Below are 17,479 nucleotides of genomic sequence, written 5' to 3' on the forward strand. Positions count from 1 at the left end.
GAGAGGCCAATAAGCAATTTCCATACTACATGCTGGTTCACACTTTCTCTTGGAGTACATGAATACTCACTAATAAATAATGCAAGTTTCAGAGATTAAATTTTTAAAAAGTTGGATTCAGAAAATGTGCCATTTTATTTCAAGAGGAAATTGCTGTTTTTTTTCTGCACTCCCCTTTTTATCTCTACTACATTTACTCAATGTTTTAGTTGATAAAAAATAACTAGCTACATCTTATAACAGAATATGTATTACAAGTGACTGGAGGCTCCCTGGCTATGGGTAAATGTGTTTGTTTTTAATTTACAGTACTATTTTAAATGCTCTGTGCTCTTTTGGATTCTGTTGCAAGAACTATAGCATGTGTTAAATTACTTCAATTTTCTTTAAAAAATTACACAGAACTGAAATATCCTATTTATACAACATCCCTTCAGAGCTCTCATTCAGTCTGAATAAGGATGCTGTGAACTGAATGTGTTCTCTCAGGGTTTATACTGACAGCTGCACACATTCAGTTTATGCACTGAGTGGTTTTAACTTACCAGCACAACATATGTGCTGAGCGGAGATTTCCTTTTCTTCAAAAAATGCAGAAGATTCACAGCAACCATTTATACCACAAGCCTGATGTGAATCTCCTGTTTTGCATCCAGGCCACCCGTGAGGTCAGCAAAGATGGGGGAACTATTTTAACCTAAAATATAATTAAATAACCACACCATTCTCTTTTGCCCTTTGATGTAATTCAGCTGGAAATTCATGTTAATTTTGAATGTACAACTCTAATGGGGCTTCGATTGCAAAGTCTTCTACCCATTTATTGCCAATTTACAGTTACTGGATTCCTACTAAACTGGTAATGTGTGTGGCTTTTACTGTCAACTCAGCTCAGTATGAGTCAAGTTAAAGATTTTCACAGTGCAGGGCTGTGAAAATCATGTCTGCACTTTTCCTTCTAAAGGTTTGTCAATGATTAACAGCATGCACTTAGTAACCGGGCTCTGATTGACATTCTTATGCTATTGACATCTTGGCATTTAGTCAAATAATGACTCATGATCAAACAAATAATTTTGAAAAGTAAGTTTACAAACTTGTAAGCTGGGCTTTCAAAGGTTTAAGAAAAATTTACACATAACCTAGACTTGTATCCAGGTTTATCTCCTGTTTGGTATCTGCATGTGCAAAGTGACAGAAGAAAAAAGGAGAATTTCTGATTTGAGTTCAATGACTTGCTATGAGTATTGTTGAAATTATTAAAATCACAGTCATGCTCTTGAGCTGCTACATATTTCTAACAGAAATAATTAATTGTTTAGTTAATTAAATTATGATGTTTTTTTCTCATGTTTATATATATTTTATATTGCTAACAAAGACATTTTGTCGAAGCTTATCGTCTTGCACTCATCAGGGCAATTGCAAGAAAAGCAATGTCAGGGGAAGCAATAACTTTATATTGTATGAGAAGAGAGTGCTGATTGGTTGGCAAGTGGACTCTGATTGGTAGAGGCTTGCTATGGAGAATGTACCAGTTAATGGTGACTGACAGTTAACTGCCAAGCATTGTTTGAAATTCATGCAGGCAGCTTGACTCTGATTGGTCAAGGCATTGCCCTGAGGAATGAACCAGCTAATGGTTTTAACTTATTTTGTTTAGCTGAAACAAACGCAATGTATGTACATGTTCTTTCTGTCTGCAAAGAACAGGGCCCTGTGTATTCCAGTACACACAAATGTGCCACACTGCAAACCCAACTGACAATCTTAAATTGGTTGTCAGTGTAATTTTTAGCACATTGAGGATTATGTGGCAAATGTTTTCCAATCGTGGAATCACATCTAAAATTGGACACTGTGTTTTGAGTTTTGCAAGCACAGGCTGGTTGAGTACGGCCGACTCCTTGCCTGTTGCGAACAGCGGAAGGGAGATGCTGTTTGATACCATCCACCAGTCTTTGGGACATACTGCCAACATACCTAGCATCACACTGGCACTGAAATTAATATACCACATTACTCATTTGTGTAATAGGAAGAGTGTCTATTTGGCTTGACGGCAGCATCCTGATAGTGTTGAATACCACTCGTGTTGCTACTGCACAGTAGCACTGTGAAACAGCTAGCTTCACCTATTGCTCAAATTTTTGAGGCACCTTTCCCTTCCAGGGTAATCTGAAATAGACCTGGCACTTTTCAGCACTGAAAGTGGCAGCCTTAGGCCTGTTCATGAGTTTGCACGATATACAGCATGAAATGATCTGATCAGGGTAACCAGCACTCTCTTCTCATCGTACATAAAGTTGTTGCTTCCCCTGACATTGGTTTCTTGTGATTGTCCTCATGAGTGTAAGACGAAAAGCTTTGACAAAATGTCCTTTTTCAGCAATACTCAATTTCTGTACTACTAAACAGTTATTTATATTTTATATGGTGCATGGATTGCTGTAAAAGGTAAAGTGTAAACATTCAAATAAATTTGCTGCTTTTGCTGTCAAGCTGAAATGGAATCTGGAACTATTAAGGATCAAATTTGACCCATTAATATTCCTTTACTGTAGGATTTAGTACTAAGCCTTGGATATGTTTAAGGAATGAAAGGCTTATCCCATTCAATTATCAATAATTCAATGTTGACATTTCTCAAATTTTACTTCAAGAAAACAAATCTTTTTGAATATCTACTATTAATTGCTCCATCATTTATACGGATGGTTTCTGTTACCCTTTAAACAGAACTTTGAAGTTAATATTGCCAAAAAATAGTAAATATTGAGCACAAATAGTCATCGTCAAGGAGTTTTCTCCAATAAGATTGATAGCCCTGTAATTGCATTTAGTACCATTTTGTGCTGAGTGTAGTTTCTTATTAGAAATATCTACTAAAAATGTTGGGTGTAAAAAGTTAAAGGGTTTTAATTTTAAATATTATCCCTGTAATTTGTACTTTGTTCCAGTACTGTAGTACTTTCTTAGTTTCAGATTTCCATGGTATCTGAGCTTTAGTGGTAATAGACTTTGTGCTATTATCTATAGCTTCTGAAAATGGAATGTCACTGATGATGTTTGTTTCTCAGCAAATTCCTCTGCCATTCACTTCTGTAATTATGTCAGAAGCAGGAGGGATTATAAGACTTTGTGAAATGGTCCATTCATTCTTACATCCTGTTTATTGTGTGCATTTGTAGTGGGAAGGAAGAGAAAGGGAGGATTTCAGATTACAGTTTATTTTTGTCTACTACGATGATATTGAAATGGTTAATATCAGAATTATGCCACCAAATTTGCGACAAGTTTATGATTTCTCAAGCAGCTTGCTCATGGCATGAGTTCCACATGGGGATTCCACATTTTTACCCTGCTGAGCAGAGCTATGAGGAGATGGTGCCCCCTGATACGTTGTCTCCTGGGCTGACCTTGTCACCAGTATCAGCTCCTGCTCACTGATGTTGTGTGATTTACCAGGAGCAGAACCCTTGACTTTGCTATCAACCCACAAGTATCTGGGTGGGATGTGCAATGAGGCCAATGGATCCTCAAGGAATATCTTCTTCCACGTTGCCTTCTTCTGCAAGATGCAGAGGTTGTTTTCAGTGATGTGAGGGACCAGGAGGGAAGAAGAAAGGGGAAAGAGTTAGAATGAGAAGCTAGATAGGAGCACATGACAGGCTTTGTCATACTGGTTGAGGTCTTGAATTTTTGACTTAAGGTGCAGCTACTTATATTAGGTGAAGGGGTACAAGTAAGAAATAGTCATCCTGCTCAGTATAGATTTTCAATGCTCATGGCATTGCATTCTCCGCTAATCTTCATTACTTGGTGCCATGTTTTGTTTTATAACGCTCCTGTGAATACATTTCATTATGTGAAAGGCGCTATATAAATTTAATGTTGCTTTTGTTGTGCATCACTTTCTGCTGGAGCAAACAGCTATCCCTATTGTTGTGTGCTGTCTTCTCCAGAAGAAGCAGAATGAGAGAGTTATGAGTGACTAGATGTGCACTGCTTATGGATGTAATACATTTGTAAAACAGAAAAGAAGAAAGATGATATGAGAGTGGAGACATTATGAGTTGCTTGTCTGAAAACACAATGTCAGGCCCCACATGTATGTTGACGACACCCACTTCCACCTCACCACATTGTTTGCCTGATATCCAATAGTGGATGCATAGAAATCTTCTCCAACTAAATATTGGGAAGACTGAAGTTATTATCTTCAGCCCCCACTACAAACCCTGTCCCCTAGCCACTGACTACATTCCTCTCCCTGACCACTGTCTGAGGATGGAGCAAATTATTTGCAATCTTGGTGTGCTCAAGGACCCCAAGTAGAACTTCCAACTCCATATCCAATCCATCACCAAAACTACCTGCTTCTACTTCCATAATGTTGCTTGACTCCATCCCAAGCTTGACTCATCTGCTGACAAAATCCTCATACCCATGTCTTTGTTACCATGAGACTTTAAAATTCCAATGCTTTCATTAGCGGTCTCCCAATTTGCATCCTCCATAAATTTGAGCCCATCCAAAACGTTTTTGCCTGTATATTCAATCACACCAAATTCCACCCACCCATCTGCTGTATGCTCGCTGATCTACATAGGCTTCAGGTCTGGCCACTGCCAGATCTCTCCATGGCATCACCCCTTCCCATCGCTTTCAGCTCCTTCAGCTGTACAATCCTCCAAGATATCTGTGCTCTTCCAATTCTGGCCTCTTGTACCTCCCAGTTTTAATCGCTCCAAAGTTGGTGGATGTGTCTTCAGCTATCTACGCCATAAGCTCTGGAATTCCCTCCTTAAACCTCTCTGCCTCTCTACCCCTCTCTTCTCCTTTAAGACACTTCCTAAAACCTACCTCTTTGACAATGCATTAAGTCGCTTGTCCTGATATCCCCTTATTTGTCTTGATGTCAAATTTCATTTGAAGACACTCCTGCGAAGTGCTTTGGGACATTTTGCTACATTAAAGATGCTAAATGCAAGATGTTGTTGCTGTTGAGCGTGAATTGAGAAGGAGTGAAGAGAGGAGTTGCACATCGAGCAGATGAACAAAGGGTAGCATAAGTGACAGCAGTGAAAGGAGGAAACAGGAGATGAGTGTGTTAAGAGTGAGTATGAAAGGTGGTATGGTGTGCTCTTGTGGTTGTTGGTGAGGGAAGTGATGTGGAATTGGTGATTGGAGTGAATTGTGGAGGAGGGAGGAAAGGGAATTGAGCCTGCTGCATTGTGAGAGATGGGTAAAGGATAGGTTCTATTCACCTTTCCTAACCTAGTAAGGTAATCAGATCTTTTCTGTCACTGGTTCCAGGTCCTCTGGATGATGCTCCTGCTGCTCATTTGTTGTGTCACCTCCCAATCAGGCTTTGTTGGTGAGAGTTTTGGTTCTTTCGACTTCTGGGGAATAGGACATCCCCCCTGGTCCCCAGAGCTGACTGCAGCATCTCCAGGGAGGCATCAGGGAAACTGAGGACCAACTTCCCTCAGTTGTCAACCATCCAGGAGGTTTCACAGCATCTCTGTAGCCACTTCCATTCATGGTCAGTGAATGTAGCTTCTCTTTAGGACTTTAGGAGGTGCACTCTCACATCAAGTATTGGCCAGGGCTCCCAACAGAAATTGCACGATGCGGGTGAGCAACCAGACTGCAGCTAATGCAATGGGCTGGCCAGACTGTCAATCTTATGGAAGTGAGATCTGGTGGTTAAAGTTGGCCAGACCTTGGCATTGCTGTTACTTTTGGGCATGCCACCCACTTTGGGGCCTATGCACACCATTCTCGCCCTCCCATTAAAATCAGTGCTATTACGTCCCAAGTTAATATGGCCTTAAATTTGTATGTTCTGTGGTTTAATATCTGTTATTCACCAAATAGATAATGGTAACGTGATAATGACCTTTGCTGGAGTTGCTGTTTCTGTTGAAACTTGTGATGTTGATTACCATTTGTATCCATACCTTCTTGTGAACAATGAGGAGATTTGTCATAGCAATGCAAGTTTCTGAGTATTTAAACTCTAGGGTTGGTAAGTGGAACTAAAGTATCAGAATCGCTTTTAGAGATCTGTAAGATGCCTGGGTGATTACATCAAGGGCAGGGTTCAAATTAAGACATAGAACAAAGAATCTAGCAAAACTACCAAACACGAGCAATATGAGCACAGGGGTGATTATCGCAGTTTCATTCAGAGGGAGTCACTCAGTCCTTCTCCTGCATATTTCAGTATTAGAGATGTTCTGAGGAACTCAAAATACAGCAAGTCAAAGTTCAATTCTTGAATTTGAACTCACCCACTGAATTTGAACTGAAGTCTGAACCGTGCTGACCTTTGCCTATTTGTGGCACAATTACACTGAAGAAAAACGAAACCTTTTCAAAACCATGACTCCCATGCAGTCATGAAAATGGAGCTGTGAAGAACTGTGCTTAAGGTGATTTAAATATTAAAATGAAAACAAAGCCAATTCTAAAACATGCTGCAAGATTTGAATTTCACTCTGGTTGATCACCTTCTAAACTGTACTAAGACATGCTGAAAGTTACTCCTTTTACGTGCACGCGCCTGAGAAATGTATAAACAATAGGGGGGAATCTGCAGTCCAGGTGAATACTGGCATTTTTATCCCAGTGGAGTGTTTTTTTCCTTCAATTCCTGGAACAATTGCTCTTTCAAAGCCACCACATTCCTCTTGGGGGCACAGATGTTATACCTGCTGAAAGCCAATTTCATAGATATTATACCACAGAAATGGGCCATTCGGCCTATCTGGTCTAGTTTGCCATGTATATTCTACATGAGCCTCCTCCCCCTCTAATTGCCTCTTATCATCCTTTCGCCACACTTCCTTCTTTCTCATGTGAAGTTTGTTTTATAATAAGTCAATTTTTTTATGATTAATAAAAAAGGTTGGTTAGAATCTTTTTATGATGGGAATAACAGTATCGAAGGTAAACAATTCGCCAGTTATGATGGTGAATTAAACATTTAAACTATTGTTGTGACCTGTGAAGAAGTGAGACTAGAAATAACAGCGCACTCCTCCCATCTCGGTCCGAAAGAATAGTTACCCAGAAAATGTTAGAAGAATTAAAACCAATACTAGCCTCTGAGTAACTATTGTCCAGTCCCACACCAACCCCGTCATGAGACTCCCCCACACTCCTGAACCCCCTGGGGACTCCCCCCACCCCGCGACTATGCCCCCCATGGGACTCCCCCACCCCCATGACTACACTCCTCCACAGGACACCCACTCACAGGACAACCCCCCCCCCACCCTCCCCAAACATCCCCCAACAGGACTCCCCCACCCCCTGATTCCTCCCCCACTCCGGGACTCCCCTATTCCCTTACCCCACCCCCCCGGGTCTCCCACTACCACAGGGCTCCCCCACCCCCATGGGATTCCCCCCTATCAGGCCCGACTCCCCCCACCAGCGCCAGGCTTCACCCCTCCCATCCCACCAAGGCCTGACCTGACATGACACCACCCCGCCCCCACGGCCTGACCTGACGCTCCCCACCGCCACAAGGCCAACCAGACCGAACACTACCCCCAACCCCGCTCCACCCTCCCTACCCCAATCCTACCCATTTACCTTAAACACTTACCTTCACCCTGGCTAGTCAGGGGCCTTTAAACTTTACTGGACCTTCAAACTTACCTGGTTTACGGCAGCTAGTTCCATAAAAATGGGGGTATGGTTTCCTTACCTGCGAATCTATAGCACTTGACGCTAGACCCCGGGTGCCCAGATGCTGCCCAGCCTGAGTTGGAAGGTCAGACGAGATAGGACCGCCTGAATTTTAAGGTAAGTGCTTTCGAGCGGAGTGACAATCCGACTCAACTGCCACTCCATCGGAAGTTACAACCCATTGGGGAGGACTTTCTCCTCGTCGGGCAGGCATGGTGGGCGGGCCCAGGAACGGATGCGCGACAGTCCTCTGTGCGCGATTGGGCCCTGACCACGATTTCACTCTGGCTGATCAATTAACGGCCAGCCAGCGTAAATCATGTGCTGAAACGCTCAGCGTTGCCTGGGTGGGGGGAGCAGGAGGAGGGAGAGTGCGGAAGTCAGCGCATGCGCATGGGTGCGCTCACAGAAAGCTCCCTGAAGGCACAGAGCTGCCTTAGGGAGCTGAAGATTTTCCACATTAAAAATAAAGTTTTGAAAAATAAGGAAAACATTTCCCCTCATGTTATTCTGTCACATGAGCAGGGACATGTTGCAAATGAGTTCTGAAAACTTTTATTTCATTTTTAATTTACATCCGAAACCTCACCCCGCCCGTGGATGAGGCTTCCTCAAAAATCGAAAGGCCGCTTCACCTATTCACTCGCCCTTCAACCATAAGATCGGACGGGCAGGGATAAATTCTATTTAATTAATCGATTAATGGGCTTATCAGCCTTTTTAATTGTCGGTGGGTGCGCTACCGACTCCCGTGCGTGCCCACCGACCGAAATATCATGCATGATGACATCGGGACGCTCACCCAACATCATGCTCGTGTGTGTCGGGCGCATGCCGTGGTGAAAATTCAACCCATTATTTCTAGCTAAGTATAATTGTGACTGCCAGTTGTGACTTCATTATAAGTCCCTGCTTTTTAAAAAATAATATAATTAGCAATGTTTTCTCACTATATAATTTATTTGCACCATTTACTTAATAGGGATGGGAGAATGGATTTCAACTGCTGGATGAAACAGCAGTTTTAGCACATTTAGCTATTTCAGGAGAAAACATCTCGTCAGCAATTTCCACTAAATCACTCACCACATGATAACCACAAGATAGACCGATAGAAAATACATATCAGGTTTCAGACATCCAGTTGCCCATTGGCACCAATAATAACTGTTAATTGTGTAGACATGTTTGAAATTGGACCACTAACACATGTAGAGGCTCTTTTTAAGTTGTTTGGTTGGAAAAATGTGGTGCAGAACCTTTCAGATCACTTCAAAAATAAACATGATACAGTCGGTGTAAACTCCATACTGGGCAGAAGGTTGGAGTCATAGGGCGGAATTTTCCATGCCCTATGGATCTGGTGTCATGGCGATGTGAGCGGACAATATGGCAGGCAGGCCAAAAATCGGTTTCACAAACGTCATGAAAGCAGTCTGTGACCGTCCGCCCCCACCCGTCAATGGCCTTTCCTGCCGCTAGACATCGGGAACTTCATTTTAATACATCTATATATCATTATAAGCCCTGCTCACCAGAATCAGCCCCCAAGCTGGATTATCCGGTCACACCAACGTGTTTTACAACTGAACATAAGCGACTTGCACCTGGCGAGCTGCACTTCACTCGGGACTTTGAGGGTTGTTTGCCTACCTGGCTTCAAGCAGCACTGGCGGTCATCAGCACCAGGCTTCACAGGCAGCACCACATCACTTTTAGGGGGGGTCACGGGCAGGTCTCTACTTACGAGACCAGCCATAATGCGAGTGTGGTTTTTCAATGGCTGCAGGGTGAGGGCTTGCTTGGGGAAGGGGGAGAAGTGGCCTCAGGCAAGGCAAGAGGCTGCAGGGTGAGGGCTGTACTGCGGAAGGGGGATGTCCCAGGGTGTGTGTGGGGACAGATGTTGACCTGTGCAAGTGGTCTCAAGATGGTGAGAGCTGAGGAAGCAGTCTCCAGAGGAGATTAGGCCGGGTGGAGATGTGAGTGTGTGTGTGTGTGGGGGAGAGAGTGAGTGGTGATGTCCCTTGAGCAGGCAGTGAGTGAGATGCCAGTGAATGTGTGATAGCTTTGTGAGTGTGCGAGTTCAGAATGATAAGATCATACATCCTCTTTCTGCACTGGACGGCGAACCTCTTCTGTGCAGCATTGGCACTGACCACCACTGCCACTGCCTCCCAAGCCGGAGTGGTGACACTGATGGGCTTCCTGTGGCCAGAGTGAGGGTGGAGGACATTGCGGTGAGCTCTAACGGTGTCCAGAAGGCCTCCCAGGGATGCGTCACTGAATCAGAGGGCTGCAGTTTTCTTGCCTTTTGGGGCCATGTCTTCCATGCTGCAGGCCTGGGCTGGAAGCAATGAGGTGTGCATGTAGCTGCGCTTTAAATATGGTGGCCGGCGTGAGGAAGTGGTGGGATGATGGCGTGGTGAGCGAATCGGAGGCCGCCTGCCAGCAAAACGGTGTATTTCCCTGGAATGCATGATTAATGAGGCAGGATTGGGACGATATGGCGTGAAAGCCCACCATTGCCAACGGATAAAGTCTCCTTTTTCCTGCCCGCTACCACACTTGGTGCAAATCTGGGATGATTCCGCCCATAGTTGACCATTGAATTGGAGTTTAAAGTACTTTGAATTTACTGTCATTATGCGGAGAACAGTTTATTAATAAATAAACAAAGTAGAACATGCATTCACAGAAACAGGCCAAAAATCGATTTTTTTGCCTAAAATCTCAATTTCTTTGGTGATGTAAATTGGTTAATAAATAACCCTACACTGTTTAAGATGAAGTAATTTTGCTTGGTTAAAGTAGAAAACCTACCCAAGGGCAAAGCTCATGCAAGTGTCTGATAATTCTACATTATGTTAATCAGTTAAAATGTCTGTTTACTTGCGACTTGTTTCATTCCTGGTTTCCTCATACACATTTCAGATTTGTACTGAGCATGGCCTAACAGTAAATTGCTTGTCACGAATTGAACCCTTTTCTGTAAACTCAAGAAGCTCAAGAACCCTTTTATATAAACTTTGACATCAGTACATGCAACAAAATCAGTGCCTTACACAGAACTGTTGTGCTTGCTGGGAAGTACTGTTATTACTTACATTTGGTTTAATTAAGTCTTGGAACATGATGGCGTCTATCATGTTCTGTCTCCTCAGCTAATTTGTAGTCCTAATTAAAATATTTTGATCCCCTTATTATATTTTCAAGTCGATTCTTATTTTTTACTGTAATTGGCTTTATCAAAACATAACCTCTTGCGCTTGCTGATGACTCTGGTCAGGCTGGTCTGGGCTTAAGTACTGATATTTGAATTTTGATCTGGTTGTAGTGGTTTAACAATGGTGGAATTCTGCTCTTTTATATTTACAATTTTATATCAAGACTGATCCAACACACATATAAATTTGCCAGTATAAACCCTATGCACTATGAAAAGTGCTTGAAAGTGATATTAAAACATTCCCTGGCTACTTGGCTTCAAATCATTTCATATCTGTAACCTTAAATGTAAACAAGGTATGTACATGAAAATTGCATCCTTGATGCATGAAGCAATTTGACATAATAGTGTTTATTTTTCATAATATATGTATAAAAGTCACCTGCCACCATAGTTTTTCTGATCAAGAACTAAATGAACATTCGCTAACTATACCAATGTTAATAAATTGTATGTTGCCAAATGCCTGATTAATTTTGGTATGATTGCATTCATTTTCCCTTGACATGTTTGTGCATCAGGGCACATACACAAATCATGACTTCTTTTAAGCAGTGAATGACTGAATATACATCTACTAAATATAATTAGTACTAAGTCAGTCTTTGCCAGGAAACGTAGAGCAATAGAAACAAGATATATATTATGTGATGTGAGAAATGTTGGCTAACGTAAATGGGTCATTAGTTAAAAATTACTGGATGAACTAATGCCAATAACTATTTGTTGATGTGGTAATCAATTTATTGTAATTTATTGATCTGACAGGGACATTTTATTTTGTAATAAATAACTCTAAGGAGCTGTGGAGCCTGGGTCATTGAATATTTTCAAACCTCACTTAGACAGATTTCTCTAAAGGGAGTCAAAGGTTGTGGGGGGCATGCAGGAAAGTGGAGTTGAGGCCACGGTCAGATTGGCCATGACCTTTTTGACTGGTGAAGCAGGCTCAAGGGGCCGAATGGCCTACTCCTGCTCCTCTTATGTTCTTCTGTTCTCTTGGCAGGGACCGATCCGTCAACTTTCCTGCTGCTGGAAAAATGATATGGTGACAGGAAGATGTCAGACACACCCCAAGCATCTTCCTGCACCATTTCCAGCCTTCTCACTTGTCAGCCCATCTCCAAACAGACCAGAAAATCCTGGCCCATGTGACATTAGGCAACCTGCTTCTCCCAAATGATTGTTCACAACTAGCCTAATGCTCTTAAGGGTTGGAACAGGGGAGGGTTGAAGCGGCTTGCCAAAACTCGCATTTGCTATATTTAACCCCTTCATTTGCATTTAAACCCACACGTTCTTCTAGGTTAAAATTCCTCTCTAAGGGCAGGATTTTTCAGTCGGCTTGCGGGGCCGGGCCTGACACGCCGATGCATAAAATGACGAGCAATGACGTCAGGCGTGTATCCCGACGTCATTGCGTTGTCTCGCGATGTTTCATTCCGCGGGCGTGCGCCGGAGTTGGCTGCGCGCCCGCCAATATATAAACATGCTATTAAGACCATTAAGGAAGTAATTAATGTAGTTGTTAATGCTGCCCGTCCGACCTTAAGGTTGGCGGGCAGGCGAAAAGGCCAAGCAGCCTTTACGTTTTTTAGGAAACCTCATCCATGAGCGGGATGAGGTTTCCTAAAGCTTTTATGAAATAAATAAAAATATTTTCCGAGATATAAAAACATGTCCCATCGCATGTGACACATTACATGAGGGGACATGTTTAATTAAATTTTTTCTCCATTTATTTGATTATTTTAATGTCGCAAAAGAACGCTGGCCCCGGCTCTCCCTCCTCCCCCGCCCGCACAGGTAGCGCTGCTACGGCTCGCATCTTACGCTGGGCAGGCCTTAACTGGCCTTCCCGCGTAAAATGGCGGCAAGGGTGGCGGTCGGCTCCACGACCACCCTCGCCCGCTCCCGCCGAGCCCACCTGCTGCCTGAAAAATTGAGCCCTATATGTTTGTGTGTGGCAACAAGACAGAGAAAGCTATTTGGGCATTGTTGAATAATGAGATAATTAAAGTTGCAACAACTGCTTTGCTATATAAAGAGGGAATAGGTTTTGTGAAAGAGGTTTGGATTTTACAAGCCCTCTGAAGAGGGGTTTGGAGGCTAGTAGGACCCAGGTCCTGCCTTCGGTCCCGGCAGTGGAACAACCCGAGCTTTGATAAAATTCCAGCCAGTATCTTATATTAATCTTGTGTTTCATTTTGGGTTGCAACCTAGACATGAGACCACATTGCCAAAATCAAAAGCTGTCGTGGGAATGCAGTGACTGAGTTAAATTAGGGAGTAAATTGTCATGACCTATCAAAACTATCAAACTACACACTGGAAAATGGTAGGACAGGCACACTGGAATCTAAAAGCATAAGCCATTGTGCTCATTACATGAAGCTGCAGTCAATGAGGCAGTCTGTCCACAGATAAAAGCAAACTACTGCGGATGCTGGAAATCTGAATAAAAACAGAACATGCTGGAAAAACTCAGCAGGTCTGGCAGCACCTGTGGAGAGAGAAACAGAGTTAATGATTTGAGTCCGTATGACTCTTCTTCAGACCTCAGGACTCGAAATGTTGGGCTGAATTTTGCCGTTGGCGAGCAAGGGGCGGAGCCCGCTCGCCGACGCGTAAAATGACACGGGATGATGTCAGGGGTTCCCCCCGACATCATACCACCCCATTTAAATTTTCAGGAAGGCGGGGGCGCAGCAAGATCAGCTGTGGGCCCGCCGACCTGTCAATGGCCAATTGAGGCCATTGACAGGATCAATTAAAACAATTAAAGGACCTGCCTGTCCAACCTTAAGGTTGGTGGACAGGCCAGGAGCCCCAGCGGGGAATAGAAAAAACATGAAACTTCATCCACCGGCGGGATGAAGTTTCATGTAGGTATTTTAAAAGTTTAATAAAGTTTAAGCGTAAATTATGAACATGTCCCATCTCATGTGACATTCTCACATGAGGGGGGCATGTTAAGGATTTTTTTTCTATTTTTAATATTTTTAGAACTGTCAGCGATCTCCGTGAGGCAGCACTTAGCCTCAGGGAGATGTGCGCTCTTTCGTGCCCGTGCGCGAAAGAGCGCACTCTCGCTTTTGGGGAATCCCCCTGCCCGCACAGGAAGCGCATAGCGCTTCTCGGCGGATTTCACACTGGGTGGGCCTTAATTGGCCTGCCCACGTAAAATGGTGGCGGGGCCGCTTCTCCGGCAGGGATCGGCTCCCTGCCCACCGGAGATTGGGTCAGGCCCACCCACCCGACAGGCAGAAAATTCTGCCCATTAACTCTGTTTCTCTCTCCACAGATGCTGCCAGACCTGCTGAGTTTTTCCAGCAATTTCTGTTTTTATTTCAGTCTGTCTACAGCTTTGCCATATTATAACATTGCGTCACCATCTATTGATAAATTCTTTAAAAGCAATGTTCAGCTTAGTCCAGAAATAGAAATAAATTTTAAAGAACAATTCATAATAGGTACAAGTGGTTCGACTGTTGGAGATTTGTTCCCAGTTTGCTATAATTATTAAGGATGTCAATAATTGTGTAGTCTTCTGTCATCAAATATGGCTCAATTGCTCAGGAGAAAATTAGTTCCCATTGAAGATACCATTCAAGTCATGCTCGCGATTGGAATCACTTTTACAAGTGGATATCTTTGTCTTTTTCTGTTATTGTTTGATTCCCCAAAATTTTAGAACCTGTAAGGCTTGAGTGGAGCATAAACACCAGCATGGATACAACGGGCTGAATGGCCTATTTCTGTGTCCTATCCTATGTAATCTTATGTCTTGTGTTGATTTTGAGATCTGTTGACCTAGCAGCTTGGTCTCATTGTCTTAATTAAAAGTGTTGCACCTAATGCACATCTCCAAAGTGGCTATTGGTCATAGGAAGATCATGGTTGGTTAAAATTTAAATTTATCACTAAATAACAGAGCATAATCTGCTAAATAAACCATGGGAATCCAAGCCTCAGGCACCATTGCCATCTCTGCCTGGTCTTATTTTCACTCCAAACCTCACGCTCCATCAACACATTACTACACATCCTATTTATCACCCACTTTCCCATTCAAACCTCCCCCTACATTGGCAGACCTCTGTATCCACAGCAATATGCTTGGGAAAATGTACCTTAACAATGATTTTTGGAAAGCATATAACTTACAACTACTCTGGATCAGCAGCAGAGCCAAGGGCTGCATTTTATGTGCTCCTGTCTGGCTTGTTTTTGGCAGGGAGGGACAAATAAAATAAGGCAGGTGCCCACCCCAAGCTTACCCCCATAATATGGAGGGGTGGGTGGATGCCTAAATTGGCAGCCCACCTGCAATATTTAAATAAATAATCAATGGTGAACAGGGCTTGTTACAAAGCCAATTAACCTCAATAATATGGTTAGTGTGGGCAGTCAGGCAGGGGTCGACACCCAATTTAAAAAAAAAATCTGCTCCAAGGCTGAAAAGGAAGAAGAGGTTCTATCTTTGGGAGCTGCCCTTTGTGGACTGGGCAGCAGCTCACCTAAGATAGAACACCCCTTTCTTCCTATCTGTCTGCTGCACTAAACTCACCAACCCCACCCCCGCACCCCTCACTAACCTACCCAAACCCTCCCTGCCCAAGAGACCACACTTAGCTGTCTCCGGAATTCATGGGCCGCCTTCTTCTTCCCATTTGCAGTCTTGACAGTGCCCACTAATGTGCTCTTGGTGCTGCTGGGACTGATTGAGCTGCTGGCCTATTTGATTGAGCTCCTGAGGGTAGGCTGTCCTCCCCACTGAGGGGTGAAAGTCTCACACTGCCCCTTTTTAGCCTGCCTGTAGTGCGCTATAGCTGTGGGGTGGGCAGGTGCAGAACGGATTGGCTCCACGCTGAATTTACTTCTGGTTGAGAGGGGTGGGGTGGCAGGGGGGGGGGGGGGGGGGGGGGGGGGGGCAGCACGGGGTGGGGGGGATGGGAGTGTGGTGCCCTGCAATATGGTTACGGTAGACGGGCAGGTGAAAAGGCCAAGCGGCCTTTATGTTTTTTAGGAGACCTCATCCATGAGCAGGATGAGGTTTCCCAAAGCTTTTACAACTTAAATAAAAAGTTTCAATGAAAAATAAAAACATGTCCCATCTCATGTGACACAGTCACATTAGGGGACATGTTTCATTAAATTTTTATTGTTTTTATTTTTTTGCAACAATCACTTCAAACCCCCTGAGGCAGCTCCCTGCCCCTGCCCGCACAGGTAGCGCTCGCTGCCGCTTGCGTATAATGCTGGGCGGGCCTTTACTGGCTCGCGCGTGTAATATAGCGGTGAGGAGCTGATCGAGGGCAGCGGTTGGCTCCATGACCACTCTCACCCGCTCCCGCCACGCCTGCCTGGTGCGGGAAAAATTCTCAGAGATTCAATTAAGATCCAAACAACTGAGTAATTTCTACAGGGCAGCTTTCCTGGAGGAAAACATGCTTCATGAAATCATGACCAACTTGTTCAAAACATGGAACCATGGACAACCTGAGTTACCTCACTTACAATGCATGATGCATTGTCTGGTTTAAGTTTAATTGCTTCAAATATCCTCAAAAATTGCTGATCCCATTTGATGAATAAGGATTGCAACACATTCTGAATCATGAATGTGAAAATTAAAATACTAATAAAACAGAGTGACTGCATTGAAATAATGCAATGCTCATGCAGTAAGAAGCTATTTACAGTACCAAGACTAATCTTATAAAAATTTCAATTTATCAACATATGCAATTAAATACCCCCGGTCCTGACTTAATGATGACAGCAGGAAGGTCATTGATGAAGGAGCTGAAGCTGATGGGTCAAAGACATTTCCCTGAGGAAATCTGCAGTGATGGTCAGGGGATGTTCTGACCTAGCTTTGACAACTACAGTCATCTTTCTTTGAATCAGGTATGGCTCTAGCCATTGGAAGGTTATCCCTTTGAGCCCCATTGATTTCGGTTTTGTTAGGGCTCCCTAATGTTATACTCCTTTTAATGCTGCCTTGACGTTGAGGGCACCTACTCTCCCCTCTCTAGACTTCAGGACCAGGATTTTTCCTATGGCGGGCGGGCTGGGCGGCAGCGGGCGCGGAGCCGATCGCCACCCCCGATTGGCTCCACGCTGCCATTTTACATGGGCGGGCAAATTAAGGCTGGCCCAGCATAACACAAGGCCGGTAGCACTCAGCGCTATCTGTGCGGGCGGGGAGGCGAGGGACAGTCGGGGCTAGCACTCTTCCGTGCATGCGTGCGAAAGAGCACAGCAATCTCCCTGAGGCACGGAGTTGCCTCAGGGAGATTGATTGGATATTGAAACAATTAAGTAAATGATGTAAAAATGTATTTAAACATGTGACAGTGTCACATGAGTTGTGACATGTTTGTAAAGGTGAGAATATTTATTTATTTTATAAAAGCTTCAGGAAACCTCATCCCACTTGTGGATGAGGTTTCCTGAAAAACGCGAAGGCCGCTTGGGCTTTTCGCCTGCCCGTCAACCGTAAGGCTGGACGGGCAGCATTACTAATGACAATAATTGCTTTCT

This window comes from Cetorhinus maximus, chromosome 19, assembly GCF_964194155.1.
Source record: "Cetorhinus maximus chromosome 19, sCetMax3.hap1.1, whole genome shotgun sequence".
In the NCBI taxonomy this organism is placed as follows: Eukaryota; Metazoa; Chordata; class Chondrichthyes; order Lamniformes; family Cetorhinidae; genus Cetorhinus; species Cetorhinus maximus.